The sequence below is a fragment of the Pantherophis guttatus genome, chromosome 1 (assembly GCF_059756535.1).
Source record: "Pantherophis guttatus breed Tessera chromosome 1, ASM5975653v1, whole genome shotgun sequence".
NCBI lineage: Eukaryota > Metazoa > Chordata > Lepidosauria > Squamata > Colubridae > Pantherophis > Pantherophis guttatus.
In genome coordinates, this window is record NC_142063.1 from 46,904,174 (window position 1) to 46,912,837 (window position 8,664).

Below are 8,664 nucleotides of genomic sequence, written 5' to 3' on the forward strand. Positions count from 1 at the left end.
GCACGGGGGAAAAAAGCGGCTTTCAGAGCAGCCGTCGAAAGACAATTGGCCTCGCAGCATAGTAAACCTTTCTGCCACGTGGGGCGGGCCTTACCAGGAGGCTGCAAGGGAAGCCTAGAATAACAGGATAACTTGCATGCTCTTGTGGGAGAAAAATGGCCAGATGGGGAACTGTTTGCTGTGCCTCAGGCCACAGCTGGCAGTTTTCAGGTTAGGAGAAGAGGATGTTGTAGCTGATGTGCTGCTATTTTTCCCCTTATAAAACACCCCCAAAATTGCCCACTGACTTGAAAAGTACCTCTGTGGGTCATACTCATACCTCAAGTTTACACAAAGGGAAACGTTTTGGGAACACAAGTGGGTCTCAAAATGGAATAGACAGTACATGTCTAATGGCTGTGGGGTACATATCAACAACAGCATTCCCCGAGGAGACCCTCTTTAAAACAATGGGATTGCAATTCTCATCCTTCCAATCAGCTAGTATGGTCATATACAGAAGCTAGGAATCATGATCCAACCAAACAGAGTCTATCAAAATTGGAAAGTCAGGTAGTTATATACCTCAGTATAATTTTTTGTATATATTGGTGTAAGTCTTATCAGCAATGGGATTCTGGGAGTAGAGAGCAGCAGATGCTTTGGACTTTGTGTATGCATTTGTGCACATTAAGGAATAAAATGTTGATCATCAATTCAGTTGCATAAATGCGAGTCCCATTACATCCTTGTTCTCTATATACTCTTGGAAGATGAGGCCAGATAATTTTAATTATAAAAACTCTTAAATAGTGGGAGATTAAAGAGACAGAGGCAGATCTTCAACTTCAAACTCTTTATTGCAACAAGCAATAACCCAGCAACTGTGTCTGACAGCTTGCCCTTTTATAGGGAGCTGTCAGACGGCTTAGCCAATTGGAATAAACTATTTTTCCGGCCTAGACGACAGACCTGAGTAAAGCCTATATTCTTCGGCTTCACTCTTAATTTATTGAGTATTCAACAAAAACGGTGCAAGGGAAATCTGGACAGTCATGCAGCTGCTATTACATATAAAATATAAAAACTAAGAGATCATATTAATCACAAATTATTATTTTCTTTTGTCTATTCATGGTTCATTTTGGTAAGACCTTCAGTCAAACAGATGAGATGAGCTGAAATTTCTGTAAAGTTTTTCACATACAGTGTCCTGTGTGTTGGTTCTTTGGAAACAAAAGGGACTTCCTCTTTCCACAGAAATGAATAACAAAATCCCGTTTAGTTTGCAGTGAATCAGGGTTAGGCTTTTAATGATTATGCTTCCATGTCCTTTGAAACACTTCAGTTGCAATTCTCAAAGCAATCCCTTTGAAACATACCATTAACTGGTAGTGATAAATTATTTGAGTATAGCAGACTTTGTTCTCTCTTTATAAAATAGAAACTGCTAGCTATCATGTTTTCTGAGATCAAACTAACTGCCACTTCCCTTTGGTAGTGCAATTATCCCCTCCTTGAAATAGATTCTGACGTACTCTTGCACTTCCATCATCTCAAGAGAGTCAAGTAGAGCTTGTTTCATCTACAGATATATGGCCTTACGCTATGGTTTTAACTGATATTTATATACAGAGTTGTCAAGGATAATTTTCAACAGTATTTTGTGCTGCTTTGATTACCATATTCTATGAAATATTGCCTATAATTTATACCCCCTTGTCTTATACCAAGATTTACTCAGTGTTTTAAACACAGTCTCTATATTAAAAATATCACCTCAAGTGAGCTTAAGACATTTTGATGACTAGAATTTTCAGAATATGGCAATTCACAAAATATGGGAAGAAGGACAAAACTAGTTCACCAATAGACCCGTTTTAATCATCTGGGTTCACTAGAAATGCTAGCTGAGTATTTTTGGTAGCTTGAGTCGCCAAAAGCTTTTGAGCTTTATATTTTCTGAATGCCTGGATAGATTTAAAAACCAGCTTTTAATGAGCCATTGTTATGAACCATCTAGAATATTGAATCATTAATTATTTCAATGGTGGAACAAAAAACAATGCTCTGTTCACAGATTGAGGACTTTTTTAAAAAAAATATTAGGCCAGATTTTTGAAAGTAAAACTCAAAAGTTTCATATGCAGTATTCTTGGGGAGGTGGGGTATACTGAAACATTCTCCTTATAAATGACAAAGGCTTATTAATAATCAAGTCATAATATTTGCTTCCTAGATCTCATAATGTTAAGAAGCAAAGCCAATCATTATGTCTACTGCTCCTTCCTCCTCTTTTTCTCCCCCTCTGAAACCGTCAGTAAATAGTTGTTCCTGAAAGCTAACAAGACTCACCTTTATTCCGTTTTTCCTCTGAGAAGTATTAACATGTTGGCTCTAATGACTGTGATACTAAACCTATGCCCAATTTTGTGCCATTTAGTGTAGTGCACATTTCATAACTATGTGGTTTTGTTGATTGTTCAGTGGCTCAGATCCAGGTATGTCAGATTAAATTGCTACACGTTTTCCCAGAATGATCTGTTTCTTGAAAAGAAAGAATAAAAATTTTGAAGGAATACATCCATATGCTTCCTGAAAAATATTATGTCATCTTTGGGTAGCCCATTATTTTTCATAATGCCAATCTTTACATGGCTTCTCTCCTCAAGAACATTTGCACTGCCAGTCTGTCTTTCAAATAAATTGTTTAACCAATATACAATTTTATTTGCTTAATCACTTGGTCTTTATCTCCTTCAATGAAAAAAAAAATCCATGTACTTCACTTGTCCATGTAGAAAACTTAATTTTTTAAAGTATTTTTCAGAATACATTGAAAGATTTCTAGGATCCATTTCACAGTCTTTCAACCAATTGTAAAAGTTCAAGGAAATTGCAGGAGGGAAAAAAGCAAATTGACTAAACTTCAGACATTTCACTGAATGTGAATTCAATGCCTATGAACAGCTAATGTATGAATGCAGCAGGAAAGCAGAAACAAATCTCTCTGTCTTCCATCTGGCCAGGTGAAAGGAACTGAACCAATCCTGTCATTTTGTGAGCAAAGACAGGAGAAAAATTCAGGTAACAAATGAGGAAGTTAAATAGAAAATTATGCAGCACTTTATTTCAGTTTTAATGTGGTGTTTTGCCAACCTTTTCAACTTTTCTATGACTTGATAAATGCAAACATCACAAAATTGGGTCCAGGAAAGGCACTGAAACTTCTTTTTCACCACTTAGAAAATAGGGGTCTGCATATTATTATTACTCTACAGTAACTATCAATAATTACAATTTTGCTACTTTATTTCATTATGAAAGCTGGCTATAGGGAAGTTAAACAGTAATGGCTTACTTTGAGTAGTTAATGTTTCCTCAGGAAGAGATAGTATCCAGGATATACAGAGCTTTCCCTTCAACCTGAGAGCCATTTAGAAGAGATTTCTTCTTCCTCAATACCCTGATTTTCACGTCAAGTTTTTGAAGAAATAGAACAATAGGAAGACTATATTTGTCAGTAAATTATCCTGTCTGGAAATCTAATTTGAATCTGTAGGTCTACTGTCCGCAACAAATGCTGTGTTACTGGAAACTATATTCAGGTCTTCAAATATCCAGAGCCATATAAAAAAGGAAACACAACACAAATGGACTTAGGACTCCTTAGTATAAATCAATGTAAAGGGTTTGCACAGTAGGTGCTATTAAGCATAGGAGAATGCAGAAAATCTAATAGTTTAAAATTCTGCTGAGTACTATGAACCCTTAGCCCAATCCATGCAACTTGGTACAAATGGAAACATAGTGTAAAACGCCCAAAAGTTAAGTATAGTACCTTTTCTAATATGCGAGTTGCCTCAGCTGCTTGATAGTTGTGGCGGTTTCTGCAGTGTTCAATCCGTAAAATCATTTTTACATAGCACATGAAGTAAATTTATGACATTCAGAAGTGAGAAAGGGTACTGAATAAAATTACCAAAGCAAAGAAATGAGTTTCAGTGGCCAACTGAAGTACCTGCATTTCTGTAATTTCCAAAAGCATTAGAAATTATGTAAAATACAATAAATTGCAGAATAAATTACGCACATGAGCGTTAACTGTGCAGTACTGTCTTCTTTTGTTTATCTGATTAGCACAAGTCCCAAATGACTTGTGATTATTTTTAGCACAATAGTTTCCCAATTCCTCCAAAGCATTCTGAAACTGACGTGCAATTGTCTTCTCCCCCCACCCCAAACTTGAAACCCTGAGAAGAGATAGAGAACACTAGTAGCCAGTTAGAACTTCTGTTTTGACCAACAGAAATGCTTAAAGAGCATCAAAATTGGTGCCCTGCCCCAAACTGCTACCAGTCTGGAGGAACAGAAGTCACTCCATTGTGGCTACAGACAGTATCGGGAATAGGACACCACACTCTGGGAAGGCAGGAAGGGAATAAAGGCTATCTTAAGGCCAAGAGGCTTAGCAATGATGAGTCTCTGCAAATGCTCAGCAAAACGAAGTGCTGGAATGAAAATGCCAGCTTTATTGCAGTTTCACATACCTGTATACCACAGCAGGGCCAAAAATGGGCTGACTCCAGGGGTGAAATGCTCCCGGTTCGGACCGGCTCAGGCGAGTAGGTAGCGATGGCAGCGGGCAGTTTGGAGAACCGGTAGCAAAAATCCCTGCCCGCGCCCCCCATGCCCAGCTGAGCCGCACGTTTATCAGAGCCTTTTTTTTTCTTTTAAATGGCTCTGGCGAGCCAAGCTCTGACGATCCCAGCTGAGTTGCCTGCTAATCGCCAGAGATTAGCTGCTGGGATCGCCAGAGCCATGTAAAAGAAAAAAAGTTTCTGTTTGTTTTTTTGGGCTTTTTGTAGCTGTGTGAGGTTCCTCCTTGTTGTGGGGCCATTTTGGGTCTAGCACAGCTGCTTTTACATTGTGGGTGAGCCAGTTGTGTTGTGTTGTGTTTTGCAGGTTAAAAAAGGGCAAAGAAGTGACATTGACTTGGCCACGCCCACCCAGTCACCTTACCACCAAGCCACGCCCACTAATTAAGCCACGCCCACAGAACCGGTAGCAAAAAAAAATAGATTTCACCCCTGGCTGACTCAATTCAAACTCCATGGAAGTATAAGTATACAGATTTAGAACTAGTTTTGAACTGGTTTGAAGCCCTAGTGTGGAGTTACTCTGTCAAAGTCAGACATTCCCAAAGGGAAGATAGCTAGCATCTTTTAACATTTTTGGCAGGAAAACAATGGAAGGCTAAACCATTATGTGTTGCCATGAACAGAATTTTTATTCCAAATGAAAACATTTATGTATTTACCCTGTTTTCCCAAAAATAAGACATCCCCTGATAATAAATTTGATAATAAATAAATAAATAAGCCCAATTGGGCTTTTGAGCGCATGTGCTAAAATAAAGCCCCCCTGAAAATAAGCCCTCCCCAAAAATATTTAAACACATGTGCAGCCGGTCCCCACCATTTCCTCTGGTTTCCCATGCCTCAAAATGATAAGACCTCCGCAAAAAAAAGGCCAAGCGCTTATTTCGGGGTTCAAAAAAATATAAGACTGTCTTATTTTCTGGAAAACACGGTATACGCTACGTCATATACCAAAGTATCCCAACCCAGTTAAAAACAACAAAAAATATACAATAAAATAATACCAAAATAGTAGGAAAGAACACTTCAAAATAATACCCAATAAAATTTATCAAGGTGGCAGTAAGAAGAAAAACATATTTTCAGCTTTCATACTGAGAAAGTCTGGAGGCAATGTAGGGTTTCCATTAATGCCTAAAAACTAGCAGGGTAGATACATCGTAACAGGGCTGATTCTAAGCTAAGGTTGAATAGGCATTGGCTTGGGGTGCCAAGTTTTAGGGGACACCAACATTAAAAATATTTCTGAAAAACGCAATGAAAAAGCAATAAAAATGCACTCTATGATTCAGCATGCCTGCTCAAGTATTAAATATAATTTTAGAGTATAAATAAGGGGAAAGTATCCAAGAGAAGAAAAAAAATGGAACTGAAAATTGTAAGTGTACAGTTAAAAAACTCAAAGAAAAGTAACAAAAGAGCATCATTTCCTAACAATATCGTAAGAGGAGTCAAACCATAGGAGGCACCGAAATATGACTTTATCTAAAGTCCCAAAATGTCTGGAGCTGGCCCTGATTCCTAAATTTGAGGGTGAGAAGGATTCCAGAATGTGTCTCTGCTGCAGAGAAGGTCCACACACAAGTGCTGCATTCAGCAGTTCTTGTACACATACCAGGAATAATTTAGAATCTATGATCCAGAGTAGAATGATGTGTTAGTAAAGGGCAATCAAAATAATCAAGAAGCTGGAGCAAAAAATTTTTTGAGAAGGCTATATAACACTAGATTGGCTGTTACCTGTTGGATAATTGTTTCAGAGATTTTTCTTTACCAGATTCCTCAATGCCTTCAACAATGGCACAGCTCCTAATGTATTGGTAACATTCTTAAACATTTAGGGGAATATTTAGAGATGTATCTGCCTTGAAAGTAACCCATGTTGGACTGTATAGCACAATCAAACATCAGGAGTTGACCACCTGAAATGTCTAATGACATTTTGTATTATATCACAAAATCCTTTCTGATAATTTTTGTAAAATGTTCTATAAAATTTGCTAAATTTCAATTCCATTGGAGTCATGGGTCCTGGATGTTGAATGCACTCTGAAAGTTAGCCCATGTGAAGTATCTTGGTTCAAAATGTTTTGCCCTATGATGCACTGTTTCACCCAGTTAAAGGTTACAGACATGAGATTTTAGTAGTATATAGATTGGAGAGCTCTTTGGCTTAGGAAAAAGCTAAATAAGGGGGAACATGCTGAAGCATGTTATGGTTAGGGTGGTAGAAATGGATAGTCTCGGTATAGGCTCTCCAGAGGCACCTCTTTGGTCATTGTGGGAACAGAACACTAGACTAGAACTTTCATCTCATACTGTATGGTTCTTCTTATGGTCTTATCTTAGTGATATGTCATTCTACTTTAGCTTGAGTTATATAAGTCTCAGCTTCCTTGACAGCATGAAACTCATTTGATGATGCAAGTCAGTCATGCCATTATTATAGGTCCAGTTGTTTTGAATACTTGAGGGCAAACACATCCAACTTAACCATGTTTTTAAAAGGAGGAGCTACAACAAATACACTACTATTCTCATATAATTATTCAGTTCTTCTGACTAACTGGACCCTATAGTTAGAGATTCATTTGATTTAACGCATAGACTCACAATACACAAGTCAGGAGGCAGCGTGGTCTCTTTGGAAGCCATTATCCAAACACACAGAAAGAATTAAGAGAACAAAGGAACAGAAAATAACATATATTTGTAAGAGATGCATAGAGAAACCCAAGAATCTAGGAATGCCAGGTCAAAGGAGAGTTCCTGTTATCAAGAGCTTACTGTGAATTGTGGTAACTTCAACAAAAAGGACATTTGAAAAACCTTGCATAATTTTCTAGTATCTCATTTTTAGGATGCTGACTTCCGTTTTCTTGCCAATGAAAACCTAGAGGAAAATCAAATCAAATTAAGATTCCTTAATTGTTGGAACACAGGTAACAGGGAATTCACCTTTCAGCTAGCTGGAGAGTTTGGCTGGGAGCACTGAATTCAATCACAATATTTAAAGTTGGATGGTTCTAACAATTAGCACTTGAATCTGCATCTAAACTATTTACATTCAGGCTGCTTTCAAGGGAACTGAAGGACAGAAATGATTTTGGAACTAACATGGCTTCACTAGACTACATGAAAAATGAAATATAAAATAATCATATAAGTACAGACTTAGGTTTTTTTTAACCCCACATCATAGTACAGAGAAAATTGATATTGAGTACTTATACATTTTAACCTATAGAAGATATTTGAAAAATACAGTTTTAATAATGAGGAGCCTGATAGTACAGTGGACTAAAGCACTGTTATTAACATCTGCTGCTTGCAATTACTGCAAGTTCAAATCTCACCAGGCTCAAGGTTGACTCAGCCTTCCATCCTTTCAAAGGTAGGTAAAATGAGGACCCAGATTGTGGGGGCAATAAGCTGACTTTGTATAAATATGCAAAAGTATGAAGGCTATTGCTTAACGCATTGTAAGCCGCCCTGAGTCTCCGGAGAAGGGTGGCATATAAATTAAAGCAATAATAATAATAATAATAATAATAATAATAATAATAATAATAATAATAATAAGTCATTTCTGCAGTTGTATTGCAGTTCTAATCTATATGACAGTGCAGGGCAAGGAAAAGACCGTCACTGTAATAATTAGCCTTTTTAATTTTTAGAGAAATTTATTCACCTGTTTCTGCAATTATACTGTTTTTACCCTTAGAACATGGCCCTTGTCTATACTCTACAATGTTTCTCAGTCTGAGCACTCTCCTGATTTATTTATTAATAAAATAAATATGTTATTTAAGTAAACGTATACGGCCCCTTCATCTGACACAATGTCACTCTGGGAGGCATACAAATACACCAATAATTAAAACAGCATAACCAATCTTAAAATACCAAACACAAATCAGAATAAAGAGACAAAAAAGCCAAGCCTTCTAGATGTCAAAGAATTCTCCAAACAGTAGAGCTGTTCCTAAAAAGTCTAGGAATTGAAGTCAAAAGATCTGGAAAT